Below are 24,120 nucleotides of genomic sequence, written 5' to 3' on the forward strand. Positions count from 1 at the left end.
TAGCTGGAAGAAGTCATAAAAACCAATTGCTGAGGCTTAAAATAGCATTCAACAGTCTATGAGGGAAACAGCATGAGGCTGAAATATAATATTGTTCTATTATTGAATTGCAACAATTAGGGGACTAACTTCACAACCCCATTAATCTCTGAAAATAATGTGATTCGGAAGTTACTTGTAGCTATAGAGATATCAGAAAGGAAAGGGAGAACAACCCTCTAGAAAACTCATACTTGCGACTCTGCTTTAACCTTTTTTTTTTTTTAAAGAGTTTAGAGTTCAGTCATGAGTATGAGTCTTCTATAGGTTTTTTTTTTTTAAGTTAAGAGTTGTAGGAAGATGGCAGATAGAGTGCAATATCCTGCAATCAATCCTGCCTCATTGCTGCTACACCATTACGGCTATCCCAAAGGTGCTTTTGCAGGAGGCAACTGGACTTTGTTTTTTCTTTGAAGACTTTTGCTTCTCATCCAGGAAACTTCTTCAGCTCTGACAGGATAGTGGAGAATGGAAGGATTTATATACCTTGCAGACAGCTGGTCATTTGCATCCTTTTGAAATGGCCATGTGGTGAGATGGGTAGAGGCCTTTGTTATGTAGAATACTCTGGCCAAGGCCTTAATGGCCCATTAGCAAAGGTGTGGGGGCTGAGTTTCTGCCTCTTTGAGGTGCGTTTCTGCTTCTAGGTTTCTACTCTTTTTAGGGGAAATATTCTGCCTTTTAAATATTTCCCAGGATATTTCATTTTTCTAGGAGACGGGTGGGTGCTACGTTCCTACACTTCCCTTAACATCTCATTTTTATTAGCCAAGAAATTCAAACTTATGTTATTACCTCATTATATATATATATATATATATATATATATATATATATATATATATATATATATATATATATATATGAATAACAAAATACATAATTCATTAAAAATATTATCCTACCTTCTGGTTATATCTATTCTTTCTTTTCATATCTTGACTCAGACGATAGGAACTTAGATGACCCTGAGGACACAGATAAACCTCCCAAGTGCATGCACAGTGAGGTAAGTTTGCCTGCGGCTTGCGTGCTGGCACAAATGGCTGTGTGCCACCTGTGCCACAAGTTCATCACGGATCTATACCATTTCAGATAAATGGCTGTCCAGTCTCTTCTTAAAAATCTCCAGTAATGGAGCACCCAGAACTTCTGAAGGTAACCTTCAGAATTTCTGAAGATTAATTGTTCCTTCAGGAAATTTCTCCTTACTTCTAGGTTGGATCTCTCTTTGATTAGTTACCATCCATCAGTTCTTGTCTTGCCTTCTTGTGCCTTGGAAAGTAGATTGAGCCCCTCTTCTTTGTGGCAGCCCCTCAAGTATTGGAATACTTCAGTCACGTCACCCCTAGTCGTCCTTTTCACTAGACATGCTCAATTCCTTCACCCATTCAATGTTTTAGCCTCCTAATCATTTGTGTTGCACTCTTTGCACTCTTCTTAGAGTCTCAGTCTTAGTGAATAATTTCAAATCATTCAGCCTTGTTTTACTTTATTCTGCAATTGATCAGAACTGACCCGAGTACTGAGTCTAGTTCTGTAGCAGAAGGAATGGCAAAACCTCAGGGTGGAGTGAAAAGGGAGATCAGCTTAGAATCCCTATGTAGCCAGAAACTAAATAAGCCCGACCCACCTTGGCCCTTATCTAACTTTATCCAGGTGCTGATCATTAATTGATAAACTCCCTCTGCATGGGCTTTTGGCAATAAATCACCTTAACTGAACCTTCACATAAGAGCAATTCATGAGTTGAACAGCTTGCCTCCGACCCTCTCACAAATGAACGATGAGTGCTCCATTACTGGAGGTCTTCAAGAAAAGATTGCACAACCATTTGTTGGGGATACAATAAGGTCTTCTGCCTTGGGCAGAGGGTTGGACTAGAAGTTCCCAATGATTTTATGATTCTACACACGGTCTTGGTCTCTTGCAGCTGACAATTTCTTCACGTTGCCATTTGGGAATCATAAAAAAACTGGGGGGGGGGAAAGGTCAACAAGGAGGGTACCTCCCCTGCCCCCACCCCCCCAAAAAATAAACCTTAGGCAGAGTTACTAAAGGTTTTCTATACCTTTAGCTTTGGGGAACAGGGATATCACAGTCAAATATCCGGGGCATTACTATATAGATCAGGGGTGTCCAACCTTGGCAATTTTAAGACTTGTGGACTTCTTTTTTTTTTTTTTTATAAATAAATTTTATTAAATTTACAATTAAAAACATATCGACATTACATACACAAAAGGGAAAAAAAAAAAAACGAACACTCGGTCTTACAAACTGGAAAGAAAAGAGAAGAAGAGATGTAAAAGAAAGAAAGAAACAAAGGAAGAGAAAGAGAAAAAGAAAAAAAGATGCGTTTAAAAACAGACAATATCCTTTTTGACAGTCTGCAAGATCCAATTCTCCTACCTTAATTTGAATACACACATCTTATCGGTATCTATGCTTAAATTACCCATTGTCCATTAAGCAGTTTATCTCTGGACTAACCAATTATACCAAGAGTTCCAATTATCGTAAAATGTTGAAGACTCTTTGTTTTTAAGTGCTATAGTTAATTTATCCATTTCTGCACAATCACATATTTTCTGGATGACCATTTGTTCTGTAGGTGCATAGGGTGATTTCCAACACTGGGCAAACGCTAATCTGGCTGCAGTTAGGATATGAATTGTTACATATTTCATCTTTTTGGGTAAATGTTTATCCAGAGATCCCTAGTAGGAAGAACTCTGGTTTGTATTCGACTTGTTCTTTGGTTATCTCCTCCAACCATTTTCTGATTTTTTGCCAATATTTCTGGGTTTCTTTGCAAGACCACCACATATGAAAGTAGCTTTGCTGGCTGAGGAACTCTGGGAGTTGAATTCCACAAGTCTTAAAATTGCCAAGGTTGGACACCCGTGATATACATCATATAGGCTGGTTCTCTATCATTCTAAAATACTAGAAGGGACATAATGGACTTACATTATGGAAAGGCCAGCTCTCTAATGGAACTCTAGGAGAGAACAAGGTTCTTAATAGCAGGAACTGTTTTGACAGCAGAGCGGTGGATGGGAGCTTTCACTGGATGATGTTCAGCTGAAGACTACACATCCATTCATCTGTCGTGGATGCTTTACTTTGGATTCCTGTATTGAGCAGGGGCTGTTCTCAGTGCGCCAAGTAGCTCTTTCAATGCTTTAAATACTAATTTATTTAATTTATATGACTGCCGTACTCACTTTCAGGGACTCTTACCAAAAATAACTCTAATGTTCCTTTATTATATAAATCTAACATTTTCTACTCCCTCCCTGCCAGATATTTATGTCCTGAAGATACAGATGTTGCATGACAGGAAACAGATTGGAGACTGATGACCTTTGGCTTTTCTGAACTGGGGAGGGGAGAGAATCAAGCATGATCCTTTGTTCCTAAATGCTAAGTGTAACTGATACCAGCAGGAACCACCTGCCCCCCCCCAAACAAATACATCTTCCTCTTGACACTTAAGGAGAGATCAAAATATTCTTGAAAAGGAAGCCAAAACTCAGTTTGCTACTGCTTTTATTAAAGATGTTAATACCTTTATTAACGCAAATTTATTTTGTGCAATTAACCATACAAATTCCCAAGCAAAGATTGAAATTAGGAAGTTCCCAAACTGGGCCAGATATTTCAGCTATAAGGTCAGTCAATCAAAAAATGTTTCCATTGAGGTTTTAGGAAGAAGATGTAAGTTTTAGTGCACAATGTTACTGATGACATGAAAACAATTGCTTCCTTTCTCGATGAGAAAATGCCAGGGGCATCTGTGCTGCTGAACCCCTTTCCAGGAGCAACAGGGCAGATTAGCCAAACATTTGGACATTCGGTTTCTTCCTATTTGCAACATCCTGCTTCAAGTAGAATTCTGGAAAACTTGCTCACTTTTTCTGATGTCCCTGTTAATGAAAACAAGAAATGGGCAAACGAAGAGTAGAATGTTTAGTCAAGGCTTAAAATTATTCTGCCTTTTCCCAAGAATGTTCACAGGATATGTCAAAAAAAAAAAAAAAAAAAAAAAAGTCAAGACAGCAGCCACAAGAAAGAAATCAAAGCCTGGCCTTTTTTATGTGTGTTGCAGGTGAAGTTTCAATTGCATCATCACTTCTGCCATTCTGACTTTTTTGCCCAAACCATTTTGACTACCTATTTATAACAGATGTTTTCAAAAACATCTAAGACAGAAAGCCATATTTTTTTTTTAAAAAAGTATGGATTTCAGATTTAAAATACAGTATTCCAGGAGCTAACGCTAATTTGTTTGGAAAGATAATTTAATGAAAGTCAATTGGCTATTAAATATATTCATTAAATTAGTCTAAATCATGAACACTGTCATAAAGCCAAAACGCCAAACCAACAAATTATACATTGCTAACATAAAATATAAACAAAATTGTTTTGTTTTTTCATATTTAGCATTAAATAAATGTACCAAAACCAGAAATGGAAAAAAATATATTTCTTCCAATAGTGATATTTATTATTTCAACATCAATAAGTAATTCTGTGTAGGAAATGCTTATATTTTCCCTCTTTCCTTAAATTTTCCTTCCTTGATTCCAGATTTTGCATGAGACAAAAAGTAATTCGACCTTGTTTTAGTCATTTCTAGCAATCATAAAACATTCTGCAATTTTTTTTCCTCCCTTAACACATTTTCTCTGATTTAAAAACCAGGCAGGAACAGCACCAGAACACTGTAAAATGTTATGGTGAAACTGTTATCATTTATCATAAAATTCCATGAATGAGGCAGACTGATCACACAGTTAAAACACCCCATTTCTAATTGTCTGAAATTACTCATTGTTGATTATTATTAACATCTTACCGGTGGAAGAAATATTAGCACCATGAATCCCACAAATTCCGGGGACACTGAGACAAATTATAGACATCTCAAAAAATCCGAAGGGGAGCTGCGGCCTCTCAAATTTCCCTTCAACTGCTCAGTGAAATTGCAACTTGAATTTGCCAGTCTCCTTTTGGCGCGTCGGTTCGCCAACATGGTCGTATTCAAAGACCGCAAGAGCCCACCTTAAAATCACGTCTAAAATTCATTCGGCGGGAATGTGAGGAGACGGTTCAAATTGCGATACCAGCCTTCCACTTCTAAGCGGCGAAGATCAGTTCCCATAAAACCGTTCAAGCATCTTTCTCGTCTCCAAAGAGCAAAAGAAGCTTCTGCCGTCAGGGAGGGAGGGAGTGGCTGGACGACAGGCAAAAGGGGGCGCGCATTTCGCAAAAAACCCAAAACCAAACAAAAAAACAAACAAACCCACCGATGCGCCTCCAGCTGTTTCCCCGTCGGAACTGACCGCCGCGGGATCGGCCGAGTCCCGGCTGGCAGGGAAACGGCGGCAGCGGCTTCGCGCCTGATCCGAACCGGTAGGAACTCTGGGTGTGGAGAGACAGCCCGGGTGGGCTTGATGGCCTGAGTCTGGCAGACTCGGGAGCGGTCCTCGTTATCACCCGGCCTTTTATTCTCCCGCCCCCGGTGATTTACAATCCGTAGCAACGAATTGCAAATTAAGATTAAAATTAAAACGCGGTCAACCTGTTTTCAAAAGCAAAGAACTTCCTAGGATCTTTCCCCCGCCCCCCACCCCGGTTGCTAATCGCTTTCTGTCCGCCAATTGCAATGGGGGTTGGCGGGGATTCCCCCACCCCCACACACACAACGGCGTGCGCCAAACCTCAAATCTTGGCTTAGGAAGTACCCGGGCGGGATGGGGCTCGACTTGGAAACCACGTGCGCCTCCGCTGGAGTTTGCGCCGGCTGTTGACCCGCTCTCTCCCACGAAGGATCGTCGGGCGGGCAGAAAAAGAAAGGAGAATCACTATAAATTAGAAGAGACAGCCCTGCTAGGTTCTTAAACTCTCGGAGGAAAAGAGAGGGGGGGCGTAGAGGGAATAACAACAACCATCAATCAGGGCTGTTCTTCACGGCTTCCGATTTTTGCCTCCGATCGTGGCGGCTATGGACCAGGAGAGAGGCAAAAGATGCGAGGAGAGATTCGTTTTTGCGCGTCGGCGTTTAAGGGGTGGGGGGGGGGGGAGATTCGTGCGCTGTAGAATAAACTCAGGAGCTACTCAGAACAATTTAAACATAAACTTTAGCGCTGGAATAAACGCCATTGAAGGATGGCTTCGGGAAGCCTCGGCGGTTTAAATCCGCCTTTCCTGCCTCCCTCCCCTTGGCAGCGGAGTCCCGCTTGGAATCGCATCCCCTTGGAAAACTTGCAGAAGTCCTTTCGCGCTCGCAGGGATGCGTGGAACGACTCACAGGGGTTTTCGGGCCAGCCCCATTTTGCGACGTCCGTTCCACCAAACTCTCCAAATTAGCTTTGCCTCGCCTGCCTGGAGGGGATCCCGACAGATGGAAGCGAGCGAAAACGAGCGTCGGCTCTCGTCACTCTACTACTTCCTGGGATCAGGTGAAGACACCTTCGCTCCCCCCCAGAGAGCGCTGGTTGCAAGGACCGGCCGCGATTTAACGGCGCGATCAGTGCCGCCTCACCGTGTTTGGAAGTCTCCCCTTCCAGCTCTTCTTTACGGCGCCGCTTCCCCGTTTTCTGCAAGAGCCAGCAATGCAGCGTGACGGTGAAGGAGGCGAAACCAGCGCGGAGAAGCTCCACCTTGATTACTGGAGATGGCTGCTTGAGGTCATTGCACCGCAGCCTCTGCAATGCATTAGGGCCATTAGAGTTTTCATTAGTCAAAGATAATCAGCCCTAATATTTAAGTAGGTTGTACAAGGAGACTCAAACCGTTACTTTGAAAGGGCTTTTGGGGATGAGGGAGAGCCAATGTTAGGCGCTGCGGGGAAAGCCTCGTTTAAGGCACTATCTGGAGGCTGTGTTAGATCCTCTAGCAACAGAAACCACGGCGTCTGCGGCAGTTTAAAACATGTATCTCAAGCACGGTTTCTCATGTTACCATGTAGACCGAGTTCATGCCGGGCGCCACAAGAAATTGGTGTGCGGACTTGATGCTGCCCAAACAAGAAATTACCCCAGTGTCTTCTGAATGAATATAGCGTGTTCTCTTGGTGAGAATATAAGACATATGATGAAGTGAATGTGTAAATGCTGATGCCCTTATATGCAAAGTTGAACAGCATATAAATAATGCTGTGAGGGTCTCGTAAAATGATGATACTGATGATACCTAGGATGCTGCCAGCAACCTGTATCCACCATCAGCACCAGTCAATATTTGTGATACATTTTTAAATGTTCAGTTGACTGAGTTTCATGTTTAATAATGATTAAAAGATAAAGATTATGATAATAATAAAACCCATGGATACCTCCTTGTCGTGGGGGAGGGGCTTGCAATACTCTATGCTATGAGCTATACTGGTGGCAATATATTCTACCAGAAGATTAACCCAAGCCAAACAGGTCTCAGCAAAAGAGCCAAATTAAGTGCATCCATCAACCTATTTACTATAGTAAGGAAACAGAAAAAGGCTCCTACGCTGGATTAGTTGTTGCCTAGGTCAACAGGAACCACATCAAATGTTAGAGCTGGGCTTCTGTTGACAAGTGGGCAACAGGACTCAGGACCTATGGATGGACAACCAAGGCCTAGCCTTTTAGGTTTACAGGAAGAACAGCCACCACAGATAAGGCAAAAATATACTGTGTTTCAAAACTACATCTTTGTGCCCTGCTATTATAAATTTGAAACAACAAAACAGGGCTACTTAAAACAAATGTTTGAACTGTGGAAAGGAATGAATGCAGACCGACATGATTAGCAGATCAATGGAGATTAGTTACATATAAACAAATGTAAAAATGGAAGACCAAAATTGAATTATGGCATAAACCGGCTGTGATGATTCCACAGTGATGATGGGCACATTGAGTGCTATACCAAAAAATCTTGGATAGCATTTAGAAAAGCTGTATATGGATAAAATTTCCGTCTGTCAATTTAAAAAGGTCACACTGTTTGGATCCATACATGTACAGTAGTATGCTGATGTGTTACAACATCCTACGTTCTTGGAATTAGTTATTGGAGGTATTACTCTTTCAGACAGGAAGGCTGTGCAGAGTGGTGAGGATGGTAGAAAAAATTATTGGAACTTCACTTCCTTCTACACAGAACATGGCATATAAGCAATGCTTGACTAAGATCCACAATATTGTCTGGGATGCTACACATCCTCTCCATGAAAAGTTTTCTTTGTTATCTTCTGAGATGAGGCTTCGCAGCATCTGAAGCACAACAACTAGATTCTGTAATAGCTTTGTACCATATGGTATCAAGTTTGTTAACTCTCAATCTAGTTGTTCTGCTTCACACACACACACACACACACACACACTCCCAATCTGTCTATACTATGCTAACATCTCTTACAGGAATTGTAATGATATTAAGACAGGGAAAGGAAGCAATTTAGCGACATTCAGTGGGTGCAAAGTGGTAAGTACACAAAATATAACCTAACTGGTTATTTTGCTCTTTGCTGAATGTTTACAATTGTTGTGCTACACAAGATGCCCATCCAATCTGAGCAATTCCAAGATGACTGACATGCTTAATTGAGAAACAAAATGTGCAATAGTTTTTAATTGATGGCATTAAAATGGTCCTCCCTTGATGGTATTATATGGTCCTCCCTTGAAGTATTCTTAAAGTATACTTTTTGAAAGGTGTTACTTGAACCAGCCACAATTGCTATGGAGCCCTTGGATGAGTCCCGTATATTGTAGAGCTGGAAATGCACAATTCTGTTTCCAGTTATTCTGGATTCATCCAGATGAACTTTTATTCCTGAGTAATATGTTCACAATCACTAGGTGGCTGAGGAATTCTGAGAGTCAAAGTCCACATATTTTAAAGCTGCCAAGATTGAGAAACACTGGTCTAGACTGTTCATTGAATGAACGAAGTCCCAACTTCATAATTATCTGTGAGTGTGAGATGTAATGTCATGTTGCAACAAGTTTTCATCTTCTTCTATAACCTCTACTTATTTCAAAATTCTGAATGTGGCAATGTAGTGATGAAAGGGTAGTGATGCCAGGTTTAAGAAAATTCAGGTAAATAACTACATTTGTGTCCTAAAAACCATACAAATGTTCCTGCCGATGAATGGATTTTATTTTATTTTTCCCTACAGGGAAGTTTCTGATAATATTCCATGGATTATTGTTATTGTCACAAAGCTTGAAGAAATTCTTCAACTTTTCTTTGTAGGATTACAATAATTGTTGCCAAATTTTAATTCTTGAAGTTTTTATCATACAAAAGGAACCTATCTTGCACAAGCCTTCTAATATGGAATAATGTTAATCATGTGACCCCTAAATTGCTGTGAATTGCCAAGATTAATAGTAATTTCCATTTGTGTAATATGACTAAACCATAATAAATTTATCAGTCTTGTTCATGGAAGAAAGACATTTTGGTTGCTATCACAGGCCATTTGTTTTTTTTTATCTTGATTACACACAGCAGCCCTTCACAATTTACAATCTTTACATTTTTTGACCAGGTGATGCACAGTGCTCACGTCAACAGTCAGCACCATAAATAATCTGTATTTGATGGTTATTTTCAATTGGAGGGACTCTTTCCATAGTAAAAAAAAATCATTCATGGCACTTTGCTTAAAGCACAGGGATGATTATCCACTTTAGGCTTAAATTTCATAAGCTTTATCAATACAACTTTTTTTCACAGTAACTGACTAACGTGAAGAAACAGATGCTAAAGAATGTGTTAGATATGTGTCTGTTGACAGTTTTATTGGAAGTATTACTTTTGATTAATTTCACTTATGTAAAAGACCTTGACTGAATTTTTTAAGTAACATTAATCAGTGTCAGGTTCCATATATTATGCAAGGTTCATAGTCTCCCCCCCACCCCAAATACTTTTCTGAAGCAGTGGCAGATATGATATAAAAACCACTGAATTATATCTTTCAAAGATCCTGGAGCACCTGGGAACTATCAAAGAACTGGAAAAGAGCTGACATGGTTTCCATCTTCCAAAAAAAAAAGAAGGGGGGGGAAATGGATCCAGGAAACAATAGATTAATCAGCTTGACATCAATATCTGGGAAGATCCTGGAAAAGATAATCAAGCAACAGATTACAAACACCTAGAAGCAAGCAAAGTTATAAAAAGAAGCCAACATAGGTTTATCAAAATCTGATCATGCCAAACAAATCTTATTTCATTCTTTGATAAAGTGACTAAATTAGTGGAGTAGCAAAATGCTGTGGACACAGTATACTTTGACTTCAGTAAGGCATTCGACGAACTAAACTTAGAAAAATGTGGGATAGACAGCATCACCACCACTGGCTGACAAACCACACTCAACATGGAGTCCTTAACAGAACTACATCTACGTAGAAGGAAGTATGCAGTAAGGTACCACAATGTTATGTATTGTGCCGAGGATCTTCAGAAATGATTTAGATGAGGTGATAGATGACACCAAGCTGGTGGGAACAAATAATACCTCAGAAGATAGGCTCAAGATCCAGAAGGATCTCAACAGACTAGAACAGTGATGGCTAACTTTTTCATTGTTGCGTGCGCATATACCTGCACCCATAATGCAATGCGCGTGCAACACCTCCCGCCCCGTGCATGTGTGCACGACCCACATTCCTCTGTGCATGGATGTGGGACCCCTCTTGTGTGCCCCCCTGCACATACATGTGTTTCCCACACACGCCCCGCCCCCATGTATGCGCGGCAGATACCCAACAATCAGCAGGAGGCGCATGTTCATGCGCAGTGGATCTGTTCCAGGTGACAGCTCATGTGCCAGTAGAAATGGCTCTGCATGCCACTTCCGGCACACATGCCATAGGTTCGCTGTCACAGGACTAGAACATTAAGCCCTATTTAACAAAATGAAATTAAATGGTAAGAAAATTAAGGTTTTACACTTTGGAAGAAAAACCAAATACACAGGTACAGAAGAGGTACCTGGCTCAATAGCAGTAACTGCCAAGAAGGATCTAGAAATCCAAATGTTCAAATACTTAAATATGAGCCAGAAATGTGCTGCAGCTGCCAAAAAACCCAATGCAGAATAAAATCAAGATCATGTGAAGTGTAAATGCTACATTATAATGCCTTGGTAAAACTACACTTGGAATATTGCATCTAGTTTTTGTCATATTAATTAAAAGAAGATATGGGACTCCAGAAAGAGTGCAGAGCAGAGCAACAAAGATGATTAGGGGCTGGGCCTAAAGCATATGAAGAATGGTTACAGGAATTGGGTATGCCTCGTCTAGTGAAAAGAAGGACTGGAGTGACACAATAGTGGTATTCCAATATTTGAGAGGCTGCCACAAAGAAGAGACCTATTATCCAAAGCACCAGAAGGCAGGACAAGAAGCAATGGATGGAAACTTCCAATCAAGGAGAGATCAATTTAGAACTAAGGAGAAATTTCCTGACAGTGAGAACAATTAACCAGTGGAACGGATTGCCTCCAGAAGTTGGGGATATTCCATCACTGGAGATTTTAAAGAAGAGACTGACTGGACAGCCATTTGTCTGAAATGGTAGAGTGTCTTCTGCTTGAGTGAGTCCAAGATCCCTTCAACTCTGTTATTCTGTTACTCATAAAGCAAGATAGTTACCAGTGAAAAATTGAGGGTTGTGGGATATGGGTCCAATATTGGAATATTGACAAATGTGCTGATAAATTTTAGTGTTTTATTTTTAAGTATTACATTACTCAAACATGTTTTTCCCTTTCTATGTACTATAAAATCATCTTTTCCATTTTTTTCTAAACTTAGATTTATAATGCACATACTTATAGCAGACAAAGAGATACAATGCATCATAGCATTATATTTTTCATTAGTATTCTTCATTATATGGATCACAGTAAATTTTTCCAGGTTAAAAGTTTATCCAGGGGCTGAGGGTCCTTCACCAGCTTTGGTGCAACATGTATTGGTCCAACTTTATTTCTAGTGTTAGAGAAGTCCTTATCGTGCTCACTTTAGGTGGACAAGATGTTGATGGATGTTTTGACCCCATAACAACAGTAGTTTTTGCAGGTATGGAACAGATAAGACACACCACTAGAACAACTGTACAAAATGGTGGTAAATGCACGAGGGCAGAAAATGGGTTTGACAAGAAAATGTTGAAGTTATTTTGGAGGGGAAAAAAGCCTTGACATGTTTTAGACACATTTATTATGCTGATTCAAACTGCATGATTGTAATGTTTTTTCTTTTCTTTTCAGATAAAGTGCATTCTTGGATTAAAATAATCAATTGCGTAATAGCAAATTTGCATAAAATGAATTCACATAAAGGGAAATCTGTAGTTCAATGAAAGACATACTCGTCTAGGTTTATGCCTGCTGTTTTCTAATTTTTTTGATGGAATGGTTTAACTGTAAGACACAAGATTGTTTTTATGAGATTGGTATACTACTTTTCTGTCAACTGAAAATAAATCAGTAACTACTTAGCTCTTTTTAAAAACATGTCTAAGATATTAAGAATCACTTTTGATGCAGCATACATTCATTTTATTAGTTTGAAACTGGCTCAAAAATTATAACTCAAGTGTTAACTCTCTCCAGGGGAGTGGGGAAATAAGCTGGAGGACAGAGTTAAAAGACTAGGCAGTCTTACCATGGTTCATGGGTGGAAGACCAGAATGGCTTGGCTTAGAGTTAGTACTCACTGTGTTTCTTGATTAACGACAGCAATGGGGACTGCCCTGGATTGCTATTGTTAAGCAATGCAGTCACATGAGTTTACAACAGTCTTGCTCAGCGATGGAAATTCCAGTCAGAGTTTTGACTGTAAGCCAATGACTATCTGTACTTTAATTCTCCTCCTAGCCACTCTGCATTTTGCAACCACAAGTAATACTGTGTGTGCTGTTTGGGGAGATTCTTCTTTACTTTTACAAAATTCATTTTTGTGCTTATGTTAAAAGATGCAGTGGTTGTCTTGAGGCCAGACAGAAAGTGATAATATTCATATTTTAAATAATGTCAACTTTCCTTTCTTTAAGCTTGTTTGCAGTACTTCTCAAGTAAAATACAATGTGGAAAGAATTGCAGTTGTAATGTCTTACTGTAACTCTAACTTTCTAGTACATCCAGGTTTATAGACCCAAATTCCCTCAGAAGTTGCTAACAAAATATCTAAAAGAAAAAAAAGGTGACTAAGTAATTTTGATTCCTGAAATGAATTAGCTGTCTTTATTACTGTATTACTAAATATCTAGAGGTTAAATCCTCATTTCAATAAGCAGGTTATACAAGTAATATGGATTTGGAATCATGTTGGTAATCTAAAAAAAAAATAAACCCCACAGGTTTATGCAGTTCCGACATTTTATGTATGAATTCAAACCACTTTTAATAGTAAGCTTATTGTATTGTGATTGGTGAAGATTGTCCAACCTTCTGACTACATATGTATCACTGTACTTGGTATCAAAAAGTCTTCCAGGTATTTTGCATTGGGTATGTGTATATGAATCCAGTGCAAAATACCCTAGAAGATTTTTTGATACTTATAGCAGATCCAGGCATAGTAGTTATTACTATCCAGCACTAGATATGCTGGATTTTAAGTTGTCCTAAATCCCTACTGGGTTAAAAAAATAAAAGGAAAGCATGCTTAGTGTTAATCCATATAAAATGTGGATCTGTTAATTGAAATTCTAATGTATGCCCAGTTTTTACCATGGTACTTTAATTGGCATTTGTTTCATTAAAAACTGTTTTGTCGACCATGACCAAGATCAACTTTATAGCTCTGCAATTTGAAAATCAAAGGGAAAGCACCCAGGTTGTTGCCAACAAGCATTTTTACAAACTACAATGGTTTCCCATTTATTTTTAAATTCATTCAAGTTTGTGCTTTGGACTTGAAAAAAATGAAGATTCAAAGACTACAGGGATCTATAGAAATACATATTTCAGAGGGCTTCCGGTTTGTCGGCTTCGCGAGCGGCAGGGATTTGCGAAGCTGCGCGATCCCTGCCGCGCTAGCCGTTTTTGGGGCTCCGACCCAGACGGGTACGGAGCTAGGCTGCCCTGCAGGGGCAGCTGAAGGTAGGGGATCCGGAGAAGGGTTTGGGGTGTTGCAGACCCCTCCCGGCCGGCAGAACCCCCTTTTCCCAGGAGCAGTGCAGCGGCGGTCCGTAATGGCCGCCACAAAGAAGCTGGCAGCCGGGTAAGAATGCGCAGGAGGAAGTGGAGAAAGTGCTTGAGAGGAGAAAGTTTTTCTTGGTTCCTAGGACTCTAAGACATATTTAACAAAATTCCTGAAAAGTATGACTTTCTGAATGATACCTTCGAGAAGAGGAAAAAAGTGGCAGTTTAATGGTGCTGAAAGGATAGCTTACCCTCTTTTTTTACGGAATAAAAAGTGAACATTAAGAAACCTATTTTTTGGGGGTGAAAACTGGCTCTAAGCGGTGAGTGGGAAAAGAGGGGACTTAAAAAAAAAATATTTGTATGCTAAGACTTTGTTGGAGGAGATGCCTTAAGGATTGAAAGACTAAAATATATTGTAATAAGACTTTAAGAAACAGATTTGGACTTTCCTTTTCTTTAATTGATACTACCCCAGGAGGAGAGAGTGGGAACTCTGTCTTGGTTTGGACTGACTGAGAACTTTGGGATTGTCTTATTTTTCCTTTGGAATATTCTGGCTGTTGTAAGAGAAAAGAAAAGAAAAGATTTATAATGGCTTCTTCTATCGAGGAACTGAGAAAAGACTATGAGCAAGCAAAAGAAAATGGTAAAGCTGGTTTGAAAGAAGCCTTCCTTTTTTTAGAAATGGCGCTTATTAATTATCAACAAACATTGCAACAGATGAAGACAGCAGAAGAAGAACAAAGAAAGGAAGCCATCTTTAATAAATCTCAGAACTCGACCAAGAGGGAAGGAAGAGGAAAAAGAAGAGAAATAAAGGACTTAAGATTTAAAAAAACATTTAAGAAAGGGAAAAACAAGGTGCAAAATCAATATAAGGATGTTAAACAAAAGGGAAGAGGAATGCGACAGAGAAGGGAAGCCAGTAAGGCAGAGGCTAGAAGAAGGGGGGCTAGAAGGGGGGCTAGAAAGGTTTGGTGGGGGAAGAAAGAAAGGGAAAAGGTGGAGAAAAGTTACAAAGTTTTGAAATTAAATGAGAAAAAAGAAAAAATTTTTAGGGATAAAGGATGAGTATAATTTCTTCAAAGAGATTTTGCAAGGTACATAAGATGATATTGTAGTATTGTATCAGAAATAGAAAATTTAAATGGCTTGAGAGTTGATAAGAGATTAAAATGTTGGAATGTTAATAATGATTGGTTTGAAAATATAATATGAGGGGAGATTTAGAATATTAAATTTTAATTAAAGAGTTTATTAAGATTATGGTATTGATGTTATTATAAAACCTTCATTATAGTATTTTGTTTTTAATATTTTAATCTATTGCTTAACTATGTATTTAATTGTTTTAGATGTATTATTCAGTTAGAATGTACCAAGCAAAATCGGATTGGGTATTTTAAAGATTAATTTGATTAATTTAGTGGGGAGATAGAAAGGCATCATACTCTAATTAGTGATTTCAGGAGAAATTTCTTTCTTTTTAAAAGGAATGAGACAAAGGTATAATAGAGAATGGACAAAAGATATAAATATAATGACTCAAATTAAGATGATTAATTAAGATAGAATCAAGAAGAGTGAAATATGTGGAGAAGTTAATATAGAAGACTTAGAATGGTAAATAAAATAAGTAATGATATGTAAGATGAGCCTGAATATAATTGAAGTCCATGAAAAGAGAGATACCTGGGTCCAAGTTACTTTCCAAAAAGATCCTTTATATGTTTTGTGTGTGGTGTGATTATGTTGTTTTTTTTGGGGGGAAATTAATAAAACCTTGTAGAAATACAGAATGAGAATAATGGTAACTAAGTCAGAAAGAAGCAGATGAAATAATAATAATAAAATTGAATAAGAGTGAAGAGAAATAAAGGGAAATTGGATAAGAGGTTTTTGTATGTTTATATGGAAATGGTTTAAAACAGAATTATAGTTTATCTGACTTGTTAAATTTATAATGGAAAAAGGTTTAAACATGTAATGGAAAATGATGACTTGTGTGTTTGGAAAATTAATAAAACTTGTTTAAAAAAAAAAAGAAATACATATTTCATAAATGATAATACTACACAGAGCATGTGATTTATTTACTCATTCAATTTGTATAGCTGCCCATCTCTAATCAGTGATTCTGGGTACATTTCGGTATGGCTATTTGAAAATATTGTCACAGAATAGACTGTACATGAGGCAATGTAATATTCTTTGAACTAGATAAAAATCTTTTTAATACTTATCAGGTTTTATATGTTTATCATTATTATCCAGCCATTAGTACCAAGGTATCAAAGCATGTTAAAACCTGTTACAAAAGTATGGGCTTCTGTTTGCTCAAAGACAGAGAGTAGCACCATGTTTCCCAATGTTACGGCAACCAGAGAGAAGGCATATCCTCTGGCCCAGGTATTCTTCATTCTTAAAGGATCAAAACCTTTACCAGAATGAGATCCAGACTCATTCTGGACTTGAGTATAAGTATTAGCCTTTTGGACATTTCAATAATATCAATCCAAATCAGATTCAAAATGTCATAATCCACATCAAGATAGAATATTAACCAAAATAAAATAAATTAAAGATAGAAAAGGCATATTTAATAGTTAATATATTCAATTTAAAGATCTCTTGGAACAAAACAGAGGAAAACTAATTTCTAACTAATGAGAACTGCCACGGATGAAAGTACTTTATTGGTGAACTAATATAAAAGTTTCATTCCATTATGGATATAAGGTATCTTTTTTTTTTTTAAAAAAAGTATTTTCTACTTCAAAGCATGAGTACAGTACAGAGGAAAGTAATTCTAGAACTGGAGAATGTTATTTGCTAATCCTTTATTTTATGATTGATAAATATATTCATGTTTAATAATGGAATATATTCATTTTCAAACTTTACTTTGGGATTTTTTTAAAATTAATGTCCTGAGCATGCCAAATATATTATTAATCTCAGAAATACCATGTATTGGATTATAAATAAAAAGAAATACAGTTTGGAGATGTATGTCAAAACTGTGAAATAATATATCTATTCTTTCGCACGGCAGTATGATATGGTTAACTGAAAGGGATCATTCAGGTCAAGTCATTCATAGTCTATTTTAAAGGATCTCAACAAATGTTATGTTTAACTTCTATTACAAAGCATACTGCAATGAAATCATATCCTAAATGATAAAATTATGTTAGGTACGTTGTTGAATTGTTCTCATTACTAGGTCAGTCTAACCTTTCATCTGCTTCCATGAGACCATTCCCATTGCTTCTCTGATTCCTACTGCACACGGTTAAGATGACTGGGAATCTTTAAACCATGGCTCCTGCATCAAATCATGAAGCAATCACAAACGACCCTTTTTCCAGCAATCTACTTCTCCAATCTCTTTATTTAATCATCACATTAATACCCACATTTTTGAAGTGTATTTTTCATTAATTGCACAGGAAACTTTTTTCAACAAGCCTATGGTGCCTTCCACTACAAGACAAAAACAGTCTGGTTGAGCTCAGTTTCTAGTGCTTGATGGAGTTTTCTTTGCTGTTTTACAGTCGTGATTAAAGTCTCCTTCAAATCAAGCTTGACTTCTCATTTATAGCCCTCAAAATTTAAAGCAGCCCGTTATCCAAGGTTTAATCAAACTCCATTTAGCTTCTGAGATCAGCCATTAAACTTGATGCTTCTATCTGTAATTACTGTAAGGTTTCCAAGGTGTTATAAATTACTTTGATTTGCTCCAGAATGATCCCTAGTACCGTGTTTCTCCAACAATACGGATTTCTAGGCATGAGGTAAAATTAAGCCCCACCCCCAAAATTTAGGCCTATTTAAACCATGCATTTCCCGCCATTTCTCACATCGTTCGTTAGAACTACACGAGGTGAAGATAAATGGGGGGGAGGGGCAGGGGGTGGGGAGAAAACTTGCCTTTAGGAGTACCCTGCAGGTAGCCTAGGCTAGATTACCCCGATCTACTGATAGAACATCAGCCGATAGAAGCTCCCCGAAAGCAGAGTCCCCAGCCGCTTCAGGGCGTGGCGTGGCTGCCCGTGTCCCCTCGCCTTTAGGCAGTCTCTTTCGGGTGATGGAAGCTCTCCAAGTGCAGTCACCAGCCACTTCGATCGGCCAGTAGAAGCGACCTCGGGGCGAGGGGAGTGTGTGTGCGCGCTCGCCCCGAGGCCACTTCTACCGGCCAATCAAAGTGGCTGGTGACTGTACTTGGGGAGCTTCCATCGCCTGAAAGACACTACCTAATGGCGAGGGGACACGGGCAGCCACACCACGCCCCGAAGCAGCTGGGAACTCTGCCTTCAGGGAGCTTTCGTCGTCTGATAGAAGCGGCCTCGCGGCGAGGTACGTGCGTATGGGCCACTCTAGGTGGGGGAGGAAATTAAGCCACCCCTGAAAAGATGGCCTAGCCGTTTTTTGGGGGTTAAAAAAAAAAAGGCCCAGCCTTATTTTGTGAGAAACACGGTATTACTCAGATTAACTGATCTGTAGCACCCCAGATGGTCATTGGAACTTACCTTTTCAGAATTTCTAAACAAAAAAAGAATAATTTGTAACATTACCACTGAATATAAGAAACTTAGACCAGATTAAGTAAATATAGAAAACAGTAGCTTTCAATTACTTTGGAAGTAATATGCTGGTCATTGGAACCAAAGTCCTTTTCCATGGCAATTGCAAAAATATTACTACAGGAGTTGAATGTCTCAGAATTCATTGGAACCAAGTCCAAGTATAATGAGGCAGAATTAACCAGGAGGATTCTTGCATTAACCCTATATAGGTGAAACACCCTAGCTATTAATATTCATATTTGTTACATACTGTACAACGAAGTTGCCATAGACCAAAAACAAAGACTGCTTTGCAGTGAGCAAAAGGTTATTCAGTAAATGTTCAGAATTAATTCTGATTATTTGATATTTTCTATCTAGGATACCTTATCACAGGGATCCCCAACCTTTTCGACGCCGCGGCCCGGTTCCGGCGTCAGCTGGGCACCGCGGCCCGGTTCCCGCGTCAGCTGGGCGCCGCCATCTTTTTTGACGAAAAATCACTTCCGGTGACGTCACGAAGTGATTTTTCATCAAAAAAATGGCGGCGCCAGCGCTTTGGTGAGCTTTTTCGGGTAGAAATGGCTTTCTACCCGGAAAAGCTCACCAGCGCTGGCGCCGCCATCTTTTTTGACGAAAAATTGTTTTTACCAAAAAAAGATGGCGGCGCCCAGCAACCAGCGGCCCGGTAAGGCTTGTTCCGCGGCCCGGTACCGGTCCGCGGACCAGCGGTTGGGGACCCCTGCCTTATCATTTAAGCAGATAGAAGAAATTTACCTTTAAAAATAAATTTATTCTGCTGGTACTTTGGCTATTGTCAAAGCTGGTGATATTTCAGCATCATTCCTAGAATGAGCAAATAGTTTAAAAAGTTCCTTTATATTAATCTGTCCCTTAATGTTTGTTTTAAACTATTAAATATTACACTAGATATGTGCAACAGTGTGGGATTCAATTTTTTTTACTACCGGTTCTGTGGATGTGGCTTAGTGGGCGTGGCAGGGGAAGGATACTGTAAAATCTCCTGTCAGAGGTGGGATTTGCCAGTTCTCTGAACTACTCAAAATTGTCACTACCGGTTCTCCAGAACTGGTCAGAACCTACTTAATACCACCTCTTATGTGCATGCAATAGTATGCAAATTGTTTCAAACTTGAAAAATACTGAAGTATTATGTCAGAATAAAATTCATACATTATCAGAACAATTTCTGCCATTACTGAGGACAATGGAACTTGAAAAAATACTGAATTTATCTTCGCTACAAAAATAGGAGGGTAGCCCCTGCTTGGTGTTTGCTAGAGCTAATTAACAAATTAATTGCCCAAGTGGATGGTTTATTGAACAGTCTATAGACCAGTTTCAAAGCATGCTTAACTACTGTTTCCATTACTATGAAAATTTATTTCAATTAAAAATGACCTTAGCATTTTTTTTTCTTAAATAACATAGTTGTACAGATGTGCTAACCTCTCTATTGACAATGTCTCATACAGAGTATCTTGCTTCCATGCCTGAAGCAAACAAAAAAATGGATGCATGGGGCTTTTTTATTTGGGTATGGGCAGAAATACAATTGTTCTGAGGAAATAACTGCAGAGTCGTGGTGGTGGTAGAGAAAAGGCTGGGACTGAGTCTAAGTCATGTGAGGATCAAGGGTGCAAAGATTGGTGGGCTATGCAATGTATATTGGCAGTGACTGAGGGAAAAGTGAGAAAGTGATGTCCTGGTTGGCCCGTAAAATTTCATTGGCAGCTGCCAAAAAAGCCAATGCAATCTTACGTTGCATCGAAAGACAAGATAGTTTCAAGATCATGTGAAGTGATAGTACTACTTTATACTGTACTGGTGAGCGCACACTTAGAATACTTTGTCCAGTTCTGGTCACTATACAAAGATATTGAGGAGTGCAGAGAAGAGCAACAAAAATAAGGTGGCTGGTGGCTAAACTGTACGATGAACAGAACTAGATCAGTCTAGTCTAGGGGTGTCAAATTTGATTTCATTGCAGGCCACATCAGTCGTATCTGACCTCAGGGGGCTGGAGTGGGCATGGACAGCTTGATGTCACTCATGTCGGCACCTGTGGTGGCCAAGTGCTAAGGCAGGACTTCCCTCAGACCCTCCCTCTCTCTCATTATAATCTCCTTCCTTCCTTTTCATCCTTCCTTCCTCCCTTGATCCCTCATTTTCTTCTTTTTTCCTTCCCTCTTCATTCTTTCTTCTTCCTTCCCCGATCTCCTTATTTTTCCTTCCTTGCTCTTCCCATCTTTCCTTCTTTTTTCTCTTTCCTCTTTCCCTTTCTCCTTTCCTGTCCCTTCTTGTATGCCCAAATGCAAAAGAGGAAACATTCCTCTGTTTGCTTTGTTTTTAGCTTGTTTTGTTAGCCCTTTGCCAATGAAAATGGAGCGGGGGGGGGGCATACATTAGAGGGCTGCAGGCCGTTGCAGCCGAAAACGGAGCCTGGGGGGCCCCAGCTCCATTTTCACTGGCGAGGCACTATGGGCCAGTCTTTTGCGGTTTCCAAGCTGACCCCGTGGGCCACATCTAAGCACCCCTTGGGCCAGATCCAGCCCATGGGCCTTGTGTTTGACACCCTGGCCTAGTCTAATGAAGAGGACTAGGGGTGATATGGCAGTGTTTTAGTACTTGAGGGGCTGCCAGAGACAAGAGCAAAGCACTGAGGACAGAACAAGAAACAATGGGTGGAAGAGATCCAACCTAGAACTAAGGAGAAATTTCCCGACAGTCAGAACAATTAATCAGTGGAACATCTTACCTCTGGAAGTTGTGGGTGCTTCATCACTGGAGACTTTCAAGGAGACGGGACAGCCATTTTCCGGAATGGTATAGGGTCTGTTTGAGCAAAGGGTTGGACTTGACCTCCAAGGTCTCTTCCAACCCTATTATTCTGTCTTATGTCTTAGTATCTTTTTTTTACTGCAAAGATAGTAATCAAAAAGTGATCATATTTCATAACATCTTTGTCTTGATTTATCTGAACCCTGCAATCCATTACAAATCAACCATTCACCCCTCTTCCATTTTGTACTAATTTGGTCTCATGGCCTCATGGTTAATATGCTTAATTATCTATCTCAATTTTTTGCTGCCCCATTGGCTACTCCCTTGAAACAATGTTAGGTGCAGTAATCCCATGACATAATCTCTATTAGAGAATCATCAACCTTGCTCAAAAATATCTTAAACCTGTCCTTTTTTCTATCAAAACTTTTTCTAGTGTACAGATGCAGATGCTCTCTACCTCATTGGAATCCTGTGTTTACATAATTATGAAATATTTTACTTCTTTAAAAAGCTATAGGATTTTGAAAGAAAATAAAACTCTGTTCTAAGTAACTAGGTTCACCTTCTCTCTCATCTTCATGGGAGATAAGAGAGTAACTTAATGTCTGGAATTTTGTCCAAATATTGATTTACTACACCCCAAAATGGGAAACTCCACGTTCAACTCTGCAAATCCTCAAGTGTTTCACCTTCTGATACCCTAAAATTCTCAATTGAGCTTCCAAGCTCCTGGGATAATTTTTTTTTTTATATTGTGGCTACCCATACTAGCCCTTTTTCCCAGCTAATTACTCATTTTCCAAAAATGGCTTCACTCCAAATTCATATCGTACAACCCAGGTGACATCAAATTTATCCACCTAGTTTTTTATCCATTATCAAATTATGACAGGTTTCTATTAATACAAATATTTGGATTGGATCTTTTGGAAACATCTTGACCTGTGAATAAATTGGCTTCAGATCTGAACACTCATCACAAAGCTGTAGTTCTTGCTAAGAAATGTTAAGTTGTATGTCTTTGCAAATCTGCAGTCTTTGACACCCTAGTAAATTACCTGCCACTTCAATTGACCACTTATTATATCTTACTTATCCAAAGCAAGTGTAATTACCAGTGACTTAACTGAAACTACGTTTACTTATTAAAAATGTCAAAACAATGCTGTATTTCCCAATACTTTTATATCAACTTCATTTTCATACCTTCATATTTACTTCATTGATTCCACTCTATTTCCTGTATATTGGACTTTTATTCCAATTCCACTTCCAGCCTTGGAATTTCATAATTATCTCCAATCCAGGGACTAATGAGGCCTAACCCTGCTTGGAATCACCAATTCTATCCTGCCATCTAATATTTGTTCAAATTCTAAAATCAAGCAATTAGTTGGATTTTAGGACATATAAAACAAATTGCTTTAAGAACCAGACTTGACTTACAAATTGACTAAGTTACGATTCAAAGTTAAACTGTGTAGTAATTCTTGAAAGAGTATTTCATTAAATCTGAAGTATCAACCCAACCCCTATCAAATTTCATTTATAAATAAAAGGCTTCCATGAAAGGGTATCCTGAGATTTTGAATTTCTCTACTCATCATTTTGGATGGGGAAAATGTTTTTAACAGGCATCACTTTCTCTTGTGGAATTAAAATTACACCCCAAGTCTATTTGTATTAAGATAATTGGCTCAAAGTACCTCCAACAATCTGACAGGACCCATAAGAAATATATCTTTTCTTGCACCATCCCATCAACATCTATGTGGCTTTCAAGTTTGCCATTTCTGAAAACCTGGCTTTTCTCCCAGGCTGAATGTTCTTTCCAGTTTCAAAAATTAATCTGAATGTTTTCTGTTCTGAAGGTACTTTTTTGTGTTTTATAGTTCTTAATATTGTATATCACTCAGCATCTTTATGGAGTTGTGTGACCTTGTAAATTTAACAGTATTTTCCTTAGATAAATATTTTTCTAGTGTAGTTTCCAATTTTCATGTAATAAGAAGTCGTAACACTATGTACTAATATACTGAGATGCTAATTTCTACCTTACACTTTATTTTAAAAGGACTTAAAGATATGGCATTATTCACAATGTTTTAGAAGTTACAAAGATAATGTGGATGAAAATGCTGTGATGGACCTAGAAAAACAGCTGGGCAGGTTACTTCAACTACTTTTTGGGGCAAGTAACACATTATCTGAATTTCAGGAAATCACAAAACACAACTTTTTTATTAATATTAAAGCTTGTGATTTATTGAAAATACGTTATACAAGGTTGCTTTATATGTTCCAATCTCATTTTGCCAACAGTGGAAGAAAAAGTACTTACACCATTCAATCAAAATTATTTCAAATGCAAAGAATTACATTGATCACTATACCAGTGCAATTGCTGCTCCCAAACAATTAACTGAGAAGGGACCTTAAGTTGCTGCAGATTCTTGCCCCACCAACCTCAACAGGCCGGGACAAGTGCAATACCACTGATTTAACACAGCATTGCAACCGATCCCAACCTGT

General features: G+C 38.8%; 1 long non-coding RNA gene across 1 annotated transcript; it reads right to left on the reverse strand.

Annotated features, from left to right (window-relative positions):
• Positions 1-9,592: 9,592 nt before the first annotated feature.
• Positions 9,593-21,779, reverse strand: LOC148130586 (uncharacterized). The gene is made up of 3 exons (XR_015750003.1): positions 21,560-21,779; positions 19,558-19,626; positions 9,593-10,169 (listed from the first exon to the last, which is right to left on the reverse strand). It is a non-coding gene; the product is annotated as an uncharacterized LOC148130586 (long non-coding RNA).
• Between the last annotated feature and the right edge of the window lie 2,341 nt (positions 21,780-24,120).

This window comes from Notechis scutatus, chromosome 5 (assembly GCF_049901735.1).
Source record: "Notechis scutatus isolate UNSWTSFEM ecotype Mainland chromosome 5, rNotScu1.2, whole genome shotgun sequence".
Taxonomy (NCBI): Eukaryota; Metazoa; Chordata; class Lepidosauria; order Squamata; family Elapidae; genus Notechis; species Notechis scutatus.